Here is a 14,011-nt window from a genome sequence, read left to right as displayed (position 1 = left end):
CAATCAAATACAATATATATACAATTACCAACGAGTCTAACGAGTTAGACGCACGAAATGTGCAGACCACCTAGATGGGGAAGAAAACAGGCAGTGCGAATAATAGTTAGACACAGTCCGCCTTCAGAGGCACCTAACTAGAAGGAAGTCTGAGCCCTACGACGAGTGGAGCCTTGTGCTCAAAAGTACCTGCACACGCGGGTGCCAACGGGCAAAGGGGAGTCTCCTCAAGGGAATCAGGCAGTTCAGTTCGGTGAACAAATGAAGATGAACAGAGCTCCGCAATTCAAGCGCAGCCTCCAGTGTGGGCAGAAGCAGAGCGCGAGTACGGAAAGGCGTGCTGTTTGACACAGCGGCGAAAAGCTACGGGCTACTGCAGGAGGGCAACCAGTTCCTAGCGATGCTACTCACCAGTCCCCGATGCAGGCAGACCCAGGCTTCTCCGCGTCAGTTTCAGTGCTGGCAGGTTCAGATACGAACAGGGGACGTCTCGGCGTCGTGTAGATTCCGCAGCAGCAGAAGTTAGAGTTGAGGATGTCCCAAACGCAGTGAACCCGCGCAGTTTGTTACCACAGCAGGGCAACGGAGCGGCCGTGTGCATTTCAGCCCAATGTACACTGCTCACTTCAGACCTGGGAATGCCAAGTGTGCGAATCGTGTGAGAGTGGCAAGGACTCGTAATACAGCAGCAACCTGACGGCGGTTACAGAGCAAGACTCCTGGGTAGGCTGGTCAGTCCACTGGATGGCCCAGAGACACTTCCGAAGGCTTACATGCAGGAGATGGTGAAGATGCCGAGAATAGTTGTTCCCACTATTCCAAAGGGTCGAAGTACCAGTACAGGCCTTCTCGTTCGATCAGAGGTAAAAAGGGTTTCACAAAGCGACAGCATTGCAGAGGAGCAGTCCTTCAGCGGGTCACCAGCGAGTCATCGGTTCAGCCTCGTAGTTGCAGGATACTTGGCTGTCATGATGCCTACCTCCAAGGAGCCAGGTCCGACCCAGCAACCCCAGAGGCAGGCAGGCAGGCATTCCCCACAGGGAAGTGCCAGCGGGCCCAAGCTGGGGCCCTTTGGACACAGTCCTGGCGCCTTAGGCACCAGGCTCATAAAGCTAGACATGTGGTCAAGTGTTTAATGTGCACTTACCTGATGTAGACCATGCTGCTACATCCAGGCCCTCTTGAGGCCTGAATGGAACTACTTTACCAGTGGGACTACTTTCCACCTGGGTGTGGTCGGGGAAGGATACATACCTGATCGGTGGAAGGATACATGCCTGGAACTTCTTCCAAAGCTATTTAAACCACGCCCGATCAGCAACTCACGCTTCGCGCTGTTCTGCTCCTCGCAGCTGGACGCTCACCGTGTCAGCTCCTGCATCTGGACTTCAGCCACGCCTGTCAGCATCCTGGGTTGCCTGCAAAGGGAGATAAGAGAGAATTGGCGAGAAAGAAGACCTTACCTGCTAAAGCTGCATCACGGGGACATCACACCGACGATCCTGAAAGGGAAGACATCATTTTAAAAGCATTTTGCTTCGATCGCTGCAGCGCTGCATTTCACTCACCTTTCCTGGGCGCCTCCATCTTCAGCAGCGATCATCCGGATCTGCACCCACTTCCCAGAGCCTAGAGAGAAAAGACAAGAAAACAAGGTGAGAGAAGGAAGGGAAATAGGAAAAGCTCAGTTTCCTTCTAAGACTTACCTGTTGGGTCATTCCCATTTCATTTCGGGTCCTGCGGCTTCCTGGCATTCCGGACCCCAGCCCCAATGGGGAAAAAAGCCAAAGACATTGAATGAGCGAATGCAAAGACATTACCTGAACGCTCATCCAGAACTTACACTTTGGGTCGGCGCCATATCTCCGGCATTCCGAACCCCGGCCCCTAAGGGGAAAAAGACATAAGCATTAGCGCTTGCTGCAATAAGACAATGAACATTATTATTAAGCTTGAACTTTTGAACTTGCAACAGAACTCTTACAGCACCTCACCTGAATAGTCAAGCTTATTTTGAACTCCCATCAAATCTCAATCCAGTGAAGTAACTGGGTTTCAACGCGCCCCTGCATCAGAAGCAGGATGGAGAACTCATCCTTCCAGACCCTAAGGTGAGACTTCACGGGGAATCGTGGAAGGGTATCGAGGAGGGTTGGAATGGAGTGGGAGGCTTGAGCATTATTCCGTCAGTAGGTAATACTCCCTTTTCACGCACAGGGGAATATTCCTGCGAGCCAAAAAAGCGAGAGTAGAGGGGCCCTTCCTGTCCATCATCAGAGTCCTGCGCTTCACCATTGAAGAAGCATCAGCACTCGAAGCCAGACCTGCGCCTCTGTGGGAATTAGGTGAGCGTGACATTGGCTCCTGTATTCCTTTGTTCGTGAGAACTCAGGAGATCGACCTGGTAGTGGTGTTTCCAGCCTCCTCTTATCCACGGTTCCCTTTGCGCCAAAACGGAGGGGACCCAATGGGAGATCTGCTCACAAAACACTCACGCCATACGTGGACCTATCACGGAGCACGGTGGTCCCAGGCATTCGCGACACACTAGACTCTCTGGCACCCAGGATGTGTATTGGGACCAGACATCCCAGCCCACATCCTGGAGGCACACACAAGGCCTGTAGAAGCCCGCGAAAGCATCTGTGTTTCGCGGGAAAGTACATGCCCAAATAAGGAAGGCCCCGGGTCGGCTCAACCTGGGGAAGGTGAAGGGGGCAAGACGGTCAGCGGACAGGACAAAGCCTAGTGGTCTGGCCATTTTGGAAGCCAGGCCACCATTTTGGGCTAAGCGCGAGAAATGCTCTTAAACAGCCAAAAGGAGCTCAAAACACAAAGAAACGATCGCTGCCACCAGTCCAGTCCGTGATTCACTTGCACTGTTCGTTAACAATCCAAAGAGAGTGTCTAGGGCCTGTAGAAGACTAGAGACCCAAGAGAGCAGTAACTTAGCTTACAGTGCCCTCTTGTGCCATGTTGCGTGAAAGCTGCAACATGATAAAAGAACTACGGAAAACAACGTTTGCCGGTACTGACTGTCTTAAGGGCATGTCAGTTTCCCCGTAAGAATGGAGCGAAAGCCCAGAGGAGTGCGGCAAAAGGCTGCACTTCTCTGGCAAAGTCTAGATCATGGTGAAAACAACAAAAAGTTTAGGGGTTGCCACGTGGAAGGAAAATTACCCACAATTAAGAAATCTTTCCTAACAAATGCTTAGGTTCAAATGGAGCCCCCACAAGCCCAGTCAGCACCACGTTGAGTTCCCACGCCGGGGCCGGAGCATTCACCGGCAGGAACAAGCAGAACAGTCCATTGATGAATTCCTTGACCAGACGGTGCGACCACAAGGAGTATAGTACTGGAGATCTGGTGTAGCAGGAAATTACTGCTAGATGCACTTTGATGGAGGCATGTGCCAGCCCCGATTTATTCAATAATACTAAGTACGGAAGCACCTGAGGGGCTGTGACCCTCAGAGGGTTGATCTTCTGCGCCGGCACCAGGTCGCAAAGCGTTTCCATTTGTGTCCATAGCACTTCAAAATTGACGATGCCCTGGCATTGGCGAGTACCTCCCTGAAGTCCACCGGAAGCTTGTAAACACTGAACTCTAATGCTGCAGGAGCCAGGCCTTCAGGTTCAGCAATCCCGGTTTGTGGTGCAGAATTGCACCTCGTTCCCTGGTGTGAAAATCCACAACCACTGGCAGCTTGACTGGAGGGGATGGCAACATGCTGAGAAGGTCCGGGTACCAGATCTGCCTTGGCCACGCTGGTGCAACGAGGGTCATCCTACACCGGTACAGCCTGAGTTGACTAATGACTCGAAGTAATAGTGGCAACAGAGGGAAAACATACAGAAACAGGCCTTCCCAAGGGAAGGTGAATGCGTCCCCCATGCTCCCCACCTGGGTGGAACCTGCTGGCGAAACTCCGGCACTTAGTGTTCATCGCCGTCGCAAACAGATCGATCTGGGGACTGCCCCATTTGAGGAAAAGGTTGTCCACTTGATCCTGCCGATACTCCCACTCGTGGCAAGAGTGTAGCTCCCTGCTGAGAGAGTCTGCAACAGTGTTCTTTACTCCTGCCAGGTGGAATGGAATGAGGAACATCCCCTGGGCGATGGCCCACAGCCACAAGTCCTGTGCCTCCTTGGAGAGCACTGGATACCTGGTGCCCCCCTGCTTCCGGATATAAAACATTGTGGTGGTATTGTCCGTGAAGACCCTCACCACTTTGCCCTTGAGGGATGGTAGAAATGACCTGAGGGCCCAAAACACAGCCTGTAGTTCCAGCATGTTGATATGCAGCGTCTTCTCTTCTGGCTGCCACAATCCTCTGACGTGAAGATGTCCGGTGTGGGCTCCCCATCCTTCCAGAGAAGCATTTGCTGTGACCGTCTCCTGGTACGGGGGGCTCTGAAAGTCCGTGCCTCCAGCGATGTTGGAGTGCACACCTCACCACCTTATCGCTCGATGGAACTCCTCGTCGAGTGATGTTTTGTCCTTGAAGGTTCCAGACACCTGGACCAAACGGGCATCGAAGAACTCCTGGAGCGGACGCATCTGCAGCCTGCAGAGCCGAATCAGGTATATGCACGACGACATCATGCCGAGCAGCGACTTGATGGTCCTCACTGTGGCGATCTTCAGTGTTACCAGCTGTTGCACTTTGCCCAAGATGGCCAATACCATCTCCTCTGATGGTCCTTGCTGTGTGATCAACAGCGATCTCCTTTGACTTGGCCCGGATGAGTCAATCATCCAGGTAGGAGTACACGTGCATCCCTTATAGTCGCAGATGGGCCGCCACTGGAGCCAGGCCTTTGGTGAAGACTCTCTACGCCGACTTCAGTCTGAAAGGAAGTGCCTTGAACTGGTAATGCTTCCCCTGGACGACGAAGCACAGGAACTTGCTATGATTTATGTGTATGGGGACATGGAAGTACACGTACTCTAGATCCAATGACAACAGATCGTCTCCCTGCTCCAGTTGGCCGAGCACGTGTTGACCACATGACCATTCGGAACTTCTGGAACTTGATGTACTTGTTGAGTCATCGTAATTCGAGAATGGGCCTCAAGCCCCGGGTCTTCTTTCTTGCGAGAAAGTATCTTGAGTAGACCCCAGAGCCCCGGAGTTGCTGTGGGACCAGCTCTATCGGCCCTTTTTGTAACATGACCCGGACCTCCAACAGAAGCTGAGGGATGTGATGTTCCTGCCGGGCCACCGGTGTTATACGAGGACACTTTTGTTGACTTTCTAGAGTGTGTCCGTGAGCGAGAACGTCCAGCACCCAACGATCAGTGGAGATGGTCTCCCACATGCTGATGAAGTTTGCCAGTCGGCCTCCCATCGGGGGGAAAATGGGTAGGGGCCCGATGGCCTGCCCGGTTCAATCTTGCTTGGAGTTCCACGGACCACCTTGCAGTCCCCGACGACAATGGCGTCCACCTCCGAAGGCCTTGGAGGGACCTCTGTTGGCTTCCTGGGTCGAGGAGCGGGAGGATTGGAGTTAAGAGGATGAGCCCCCACCAAAACCCTTCAAAGACCTATTAGACTTCCCTCCTGAGGAGCGAAAGGACGGTCGTCGTTGCTGCAGAGTGCCTACGGCACGTGCTGTCTCCGTGTCTGTCTTGATGGCCTGGAGGGATTCCTCCACAGCCTTCCCGAACAGGTTGTCTCCGTCAAAGGGCATGTCCAAGACCCTTGTCCGGACGTCCGGTCTAAAGTTGGTGGCCTTGAGCAAGCCACGAGGGCAAAGGCAAACTCTGTTTCCCATCTGGCAGAAACCCATGTCCGCAATGTCCAGGGCGACTGTAATGGCGTGGTCCGATGCCACCTTGCCTTCCTGAAGGATCTCCAAAGCATCTACCCACTTGTCATTGGGAAAGAAGTTCAGTAGTGGAGCCAACTTATACCAAAGCTCCCGATTGTATCTGGCCACGATTGCGAGGGCTTTGGCAACCTTGACCGCCGTCAAATAGATAATCTTTCTACCCATGAAATCCAATTTCTTCCCCTCGTTGTCTGGAGAGGAGGAAGAAGAAGACGCCAAACTCAATGATTTCTTCCTGGCGGCTGCCAAGTCCACCAAATCCGGCGACAGTTGAGACTGTAGACACTAGGGTGCAGCGTCCAGCACCCTGTATTTCTTTTCTAGCCGGTCTCTCTTCGCTGGGGCTGTGGTGGGGTTCTTCAGCAGTGCCAGCCCCTCATCCCAAATATCGTCCAGGAGTAGGACTGAAAGGACGTGTTAGGGAGAATTCTCATCTTATGGCTAATTTCCCTTACCTATAGAGTCCCCCAGCAGCTTTGCTGGATTTGAAGGGTTTGTTTTTTTCTTCTGCTAAGAGTGAGACTCTTTTTCCCACTCTTAGGCATTTTTTTGCTATGTGTGTTCTAGGCTATTTTTTTGTTTAATGCCTATGGAGTTTCTCTCCCCTCCATAGGAACTATCCTTTATTCACATGTGTTACACAGCACCCTCCGTGCAGTGACACAGGGGTGTCGTAGCGACCCCCAAACATAGACTCCATACCCTTATATGATATAGCATTTGTAACGCGCCTATAGACAAGTGTTTCAAGGCGCGACGAGGCTGGGGGGGGGGGACAAGGGGAGACAAACAACGATCCTACTAGGCCAGGTGTCATTCAGATCGCGCAAGTGCAAGGGTAGGGGGACTGGGAAAAGTGCAAGGGGAAGGGGAGAGGGGAAAGTGCAGTACATGGTTAGTAGAATACAAGATAAATAATAGGGCCAGCTGGTGGCAAGTGCAAGGTAAGTGCAGTACATGGTTAGTAGAATACAAGATAAATAATAGGGCCAGCAGGTGGCAAGTGCAAGGTAAGTGCTGGGAGAAGGGGCTGTAGGATACAGAGACAGTCCCGTAGTGCAGGTAGGCAGTGCAGGGAAGAGTGGCTGGGCCAAGGACCGAGATCGGTGAGTGGCCCAGTTGCAGATTCAGTGCAGGTTCAGTGATTCTAGCAGGGGAGAGAGGGAAAGAAAGCGGGGACAAAGAGGAAGGTTTTGAGGTGCTTCCAGGACCCGGAGATGGTTCTCCTCAAAGTTTCAGGGAGGCAGGAAAGCTGTTCCAGAGGGAGGCCCCTGCTGCAGAGAGAGATCTATCCCCAGCTCGTTGCTTGGAGAAGTGGCTGACCCTGAGGTAGTTGGAGGTGGATGAGCGAAGAGCTCGAAAAGGAAGATATTTAGGAAGAGAGAGTTAAAGGTATTTTGGCCCAAGGCCCCAGAAGGCCTTGTGGACAATGCAGAGGGTTTTGAACTTAATCCTCGCAGCCAATGGGAGCCAGTGTAGGGATTTCAGTCCTGGAGAGATACTGTCTCCCAGGGCATCTAAAGTCCCCATTGACTTTACTAGTCAATTTTTGTGAACTAAACCAGTACAACCCATCTTACTATGGAAGTAATGGGAAGGGTTAATAGGTTTTCCCTTATGTTCATTTTCGAGGGGGTACCGTACAGTCCCTCTCTCAAAAGCTTCTGTCTGGTGGCAGTGGTTACTACCGTAAATATTCAACCGCGAATATTTCCGTATGGGATTTTCTCATTGTTCGAGGCTACCACATTTTCTGACAGCCTCTAACACACCGCCGGTGTATTTGAATATTAACTTGACTCTGGTAGGTTTTATTTGCCAGAACTTTAATATAACTTCTTTCTTGTGTTTTTCTCTAAACTCCTAACCCAGGTCGGGGATCCTTTGTTCGTCCTTTTGGCCCAGAAGCCCTCCTTTCGGCACCACTGAGTCTGGGGTGGGTCCATTGTGTGGGAGGGGGAGCAGGACCCCTGGACAGGGTTGCCTCAGCAACCCATGTCGCACTCTATCCTGATAGGCTGAAGGGTCTCCCACCAAGATGACCACTCCACTGTGTGAGTGACAGCTAGGCTGTATGAATGGGGATTTCCTGCATAAAAGCAGAGTCCTGAGGACTGGAAGAGCAAGACATCGCCACTGGAACCAAGAAGCCGAAGAGGAGAGAAGCCAAAGACATCTGCAACGACTGAACCACCGGTGAAGCCCTGCTGCAGCATCTCACCACTTTTCTCCACACGACGAGAGAAGATCTTCATCGGCAAGAGCCTTCTTCCCTTGAGCTGGTGGGGCCAACCAGTTTGCCAATCGCCTTGCCGGACCTGCCTTGGTCGAATCGCCAGTACCCTGTACTTGGAGACCAGATAGCCAGGCACCCGTCCACCCGGACCGGGATTTAAAGGAGCATACCTTTTATTCGTCGGGCAACACAGCGGCTCGTTTCATCCCTGGGTAGTGCAGTAACGCAAACCTTCCTCCACGACGAGAGCCTCTCTTCCTCTGCTGGATCCCCCGAACTGCAGGAACTACCAGGAACAACCGCAACTGCAGGAGCCACTTCTTCATTTTAAAGTTACATTGTTCTGCCAGGCCGCCCTTTCTTTTCGGTAGCCCTAAAGGTCTTTTAAATCCTTTACCTACCTGTTGGGTTGGCCGCCCCTCTCTTAACATTGTCTTTCAACTTCTGCATCCACCTTTTCAAAATCGTTAACCAAAGACTTGACTGCAGCTACAAGAACATTTTGCTCCTGGGCCCTTGCCCTGTACCACTGGCTCCGGCACAGGCCTACTGACTCTGGCTAAATTTGTTAAACCTGCCTTCTCTGGATTGCTTCTCAACTAGAAATGTGTTGGTGCACCTACTTCTTATAACCACCCTTTCCTTCCCACTTTTAAACCTTGTGAAATGCCATTTTGCTCAGTTTTCATTTCTATACTGATGCACTGCCTTGCTTAATCTGGGTCACAAACATATGGAAAGTGTTGCTAGGGTGTGTAAGAAGATATTCCTGTATAACTTGTGCTTTCCCTCCCTTGTGAGAAATTGCTAGAGTGCCACTTGTGTTTGGTTTACACTGTGCTGTTTTGCTCAGTTTTCACTCTTGCTCAAACTTGTCTTAACTTGCTTTAAGAACTGTGATAGATGCGTTTAACTAGAGGTGTATAAAATAAATATATATATACTTTTTAATACAAAGTTTTGGTCAGTGTTTCCTTGTGTCATAGTACTGTAGGCCTTTTGTGTAAACCCTGAATACTGCTCATCTCCCTCTTGAGATAAGTCTGACTGCTCAGCCACAGCTACCAACTAAATCTTTGTGGTACAGACTGATACCAAAGGGGATCTATTGCTCTCACCTGTAGTCCTAATCTTCTGTAGTGCTCCCTAAGGGAACTGCACAGGATTCTGCCCAACAGGATGGTCTTCCTCTTCGCCTCCGGCACCGATACAAGAAGCCTTCTCCGGGGTGAGCTGGAAAAACTCTGATGCACAGGCGATCATTGAATGGAAAGAGCCAAACCTGGTCCGGTGGAGAAGCTCTCGGCTGTGGCGATTAGGGGTCTCCCATCCTGCCATCATAATCCATGCCAGTCGTCGCTGTGTCTGACTCCGTCCCCTGAGAGGGGGGAGAGGGAGTGTATCGGCTGGAACGGGGGAGCAGGGTGTATCCTCCTCTTCTTTGCCAGAGGTTCCCCCGGTGTCAACAGGGTAACCGGCAGAGGCGCCGCCGGCAGGGCCACTGGTCGCGCCTTCAGCATTCTCCTCTTAATCTCTGATACCAGCATGTGGAGGGTGAAAGGTATGTCCTGAGAAAGGTCTCTTGCAGGTACCTGGGGAGAGGGGTCGCTGGGCCCAGCACCCAAGTCATCATCTCCGTGGATGGTATCGTTATCCGTGGATGGTATCACCATCGCTGTCGTCACCTCCGGCGGGTGTCGTACCGACGATTTCCTCTTCGTCGTCACCCTGAATGGTGTGGACAGAAAGTATCTCCTCCTCGTCGGATGAAGAAATGTACGTTCCATTGAGTTCTTCTCTGCCCCGCCTTCCTTCGGGTCCTGAGGGGTCAGTCTAAGGCTGAGGTCCAGCTTCCTCTTCTGCGGAGTCTTCTCAACTGGCTTGGCCGAAGCCTCCCTTCTGGGAGGAAGAGCCACTCTGGCCATCGTCGGGGTACCATGCCCCTATTGCCTTCGAGAGGGATGCCACCACCAACTCGATGGAGGGCCACTTGGTATGGTGCACCTGGGCCTTCACAGGCAGGCCTGATCCCTTGTCCTGCTTGGCTTTCTCCTTCACGGCCGGGTCGGACACCTTGTCCTGCTTGGCCTTCTCCTTCACAGGCAGCTTCGATGACTTGTCCTGCTTGGCTTTTAGTCTGGCTTTTTCCGGCGTCTCCTGCAGCTTCCCTGGGGTAGCTGACTTCCACTTGGACGAGGAGCTGGAGCGGTGGTTGGTAATCGATGTTGAAGGAGATGATTATGGCGCCCTGACCGTCGTGGGACCTGCAGCAGCAGTTACTCTGACGGAAGCAGACTTGCAGTGCTTGGCCTTGTGTTGGGCCCCCATGGATGGAGCACCCTCAAAGGACTTAGAAGCCTGCTCAGATTGGCTGGATCCGGAAGAGGCATGCCCCTGTGAACTACCCGGGGTAGAGACCCTGGCCTTGACCCACATCACCAACAGGACGTGGTGATCCGTTATCGGGCGCTTGGTGAAGCCACAGCAGATCTCTCAATCTTCTTTATGGGTCAGGTGCAGGCAGTATAAACACAGAGAATGCTTGTCCTCCACATATTCCGCAAACCGCAGTCGGAGCAGAGCTTGAAGAGGAAGCGCCGTCCTGTTTCTCATCTGACATGATCCACGCGGTGTAGGCCTGAACAATTTCTGGAAGCTTCCAAGAAGAACACTCTACGAATTCAGCCATTGAGCAGCAAGAAAGATGCCAAAAAAGGAGTGCCTGTTAGGCAGAATTATATGCAGTACCCTTTGGGAACACTACACACAATTAGGACTACAAGTGACAGTACAAATTCACCTTTGGTACAAGCCTGTACTACACAGTAAAGTGGTAGCGATGGCTGAGCAGCCAGACTAATCTCAAGAGCAAGTGAGCAGTATCAAATAGTTACACAAAGGACAGCAATTACTATGACTCAAACAAACACTGACTCAAGGTTGCCAAGTAAAAGAATATACATTTATTCACTCATCAGTTATATAACATTTCACTAAAGTAAAGCAGTTTAAAAATCACACTTAATACACCACACCACTCCCAATAAGTTCCAGAACAATTAAGCTCACAAAATGAAGTAGGAGCAAAATGGCACTCCAGCAATTTAAAAGGGAGGGAAAGAAAGTTCATAGAAATTGAACCACACCAACAGGTAAGTACTCAGGGCAATTGAGCAAGTGGAACTACAGTGATAGAATCAGGTAGAAAAGAGGGAGCTGTAGCTGAGGCGGACGTTCCTGGTAGTTCCTGCAGGCTCACGGCTCCTGAAGCGACTGTCGGACTGACAAGAAGTAGAAAGACTGGAGGGTCCTGCACTACCCAGGGAAGAAACCAGCAGTAAAGCGAAACAATGAATAAAAGGTGCGCTCCTTAAAACCCAAGCAGAGTCCGGCCTTCCTGGCTATCCGGCCCACTGTAGCTCCGTACAGCGAATTCGACCAGAGGAGGGGTCCTGGCTTGAAGTTTGGGCAAACTGGTTGGTCCCACCAGCTCAAGGGAAGAAGATTCCGGGAGGATCTTCGCTGTCGTCAGATTCTGAAAATTCGGACCTGCAGCAGTGCTTCACCGGGCAGTTCAGTCATTGTCGGGCTCCTCTTCCATCAGCTCCTCATTGGTTCTTTTGTTCCAGTGGCAACTCTGCCTTTCCAGTCCCAGAGACCTGCTTTTTATGTAGTTTTCCCCCATTCACACAGCCTGGCTGTCAATCACACAGCAGGGTGGCTGTCCTGGCAAGGACAGTCACTCAGCCAATCACACAGGAGTGCGACTTGGGTTACCAAGGGAACCCATGGCAGGGGTCCTAAGAACCCTCCCTCACATCCTGCCTTCTGAGACTTTCAGGCGCCTTAAGAAGGGCTTCTGTTTAGAAGTCCACGAAAAAAGACGGCGAACAAAGGGACCAAACCTGGTAAAACACGAGAAAGAGTTTAACAAAAAGAAATGTTCAATAAACCCAGCCGGAGCCAGAATTAAATATATTTGGTCAAGCGGGTTTATGTTCAAGGCTAATAAAATAGCCTAAAACAAAACTATGGTTACATAAGATAACCGCAGTATGAAAAATAGGGTAGTTACCACTGCCACCAGCCAAATCTTGATGAAAAGGGAGCAAACAGTGCTCCAAGAGAAACAGACAAAAAGGGATAAGAATTAACCCTTTACAATACTCCATGTAAGATGGGTTGTACTGGGTCTGTGATTTAAAGAGTACATAAAGTTAATGGCAACTTTACGTGTTTCTGGGAGACAGTAGTCAGTCCCAGAAAAATGGAGTCAGTGTGAAGTCTAAAAGACAACCCTGTGTCCCTGCTCTGAGGGTGCTGTGTAACACACATAAAAATGATGCTCATGGAGTAGGTGAGGCTCCAGAGCCCAAGATCACACACATGGTAAAAACACACACAGCAAAACACATGTAAGAGTGGGGAAAAAAGGCTCACACTCTTACCAGGTGAAAAAAATAAACCCTAGAAATCCAGCAAAGCTGCTGGGGGACTCATTAGGTAAGGGAAATTAGCCATTTATGAGAATTCTCCCTAACGTTAATCGGCTGGGTAATCGATTGAACACACAGGCTCGATTGACTGAAAAATTTAGTTTTCCTATCAAAAAAGTGAAAAACTGCAGAAAATCTTTAAGAGCAAAACGCGAGGACTCCCAACACTTGAACATGTGGTAAAAATCTGAAGATGGCTGCCAGGGGAGGGGCTTAGGTAGAGGGTAGTCATTGGCTGGGTGCAGTATGACTCAGAGCTCAGTGATTGGTTGATAGGAGAAAAGTTCAGAAACAAAACAAACCTTTTTCTTTTACTGAGGATTCCCAGCCTGACAGGGAATATTCATGAGCATGTGAATCCATGCCAGATCCCATGCTGGAGAGCACCTGTAAAAATAAAACTCAAACCAGGCGCAAAACTCCCACAGGTCAAACAATACCCCCTGTCTAGAGAAGCAGAAGAGGGGATACAGGAAACACATCAGGCCCTGTTGCAACAAGGGATTATAGTGCCTTCTACCTCGCCATGCAATATGGTTATCTATCCAATCAAAAAAGCAACAGAGGGCAATTGGAGGGTGATCCTGGATTTAAGACCCCTAAACGACATTGTACAAAAAGAGTTTTCACTTGTTCCTAACCCGGCATCCATTTTGTGCAGTATTCCAAAGGAAGCTACCCACTTCATGGTGGTAGACTTGAAGAATGCATTTTTTGCAGTGCCTCTCCACCCAGACTCACAGTACCTTAAAGCCTTCACCCTGGGAGGAAAGCGCTACGACCACCGTCACTTGCTCCAGGGGTACTGGTAAAGCCCCAGTATTTTCAATAGGATACTACATGAGGATCTAGGGAACATTCAGGTGCCCAGTACGATCATTCAATACGTTGACGACCTACTGGTGTGCAGCAACAGCCAACAGAGCTGCCAATGGGATTCCATTGCACTCTTACAGTTGCTAGCAGGGAAAGGGTACAAGGTCGACAAGAAAAAGCTCCAGTATTGTTTACAAGAAGTGCTCTTCTTAGGGCAACTCATATCCAAAGACGTCAAAAGAATAATCCAGACACAGCAGCCACAGTATGTGCCACCCTCAAGCCAGTTACAGTGAAAGACATGCAAAAGTTCATAGGGCTCTGCAACTATTGCAGAGCATGGATCTTGGACTACGCAGCATACACAAGGCTGCTCCTACAGGGCCTTAAGGAGGCCCAAAAAGAAGTTACCATGATTCAGGGACAGCAGAAATGCTGGACAGTTTCAATGATCTTGAAGTGATTTTGACAGCTCCTGTCCTTGCCACACCCGATTACACACAGGAATTTTAATTTTTTTCACACTCAAAGGGCACATTCATGACAGAGGACTCATATCGGAAAAGTTAAATTGGTTACTACAGCAGCAAACTCGATTCTGTCATGCAAGGACAGTTTGCTTGCGAA

The sequence above is a fragment of the Ambystoma mexicanum genome, chromosome 5q (genome assembly GCF_040938575.1).
Source record: "Ambystoma mexicanum isolate Mex_15411 chromosome 5q, UKY_AmexF1_1, whole genome shotgun sequence".
Taxonomy (NCBI): Eukaryota; Metazoa; Chordata; class Amphibia; order Caudata; family Ambystomatidae; genus Ambystoma; species Ambystoma mexicanum.
The sequence above is the reverse complement of the archived record's forward strand: the minus strand, read 5'-3'. Positions refer to the sequence as shown.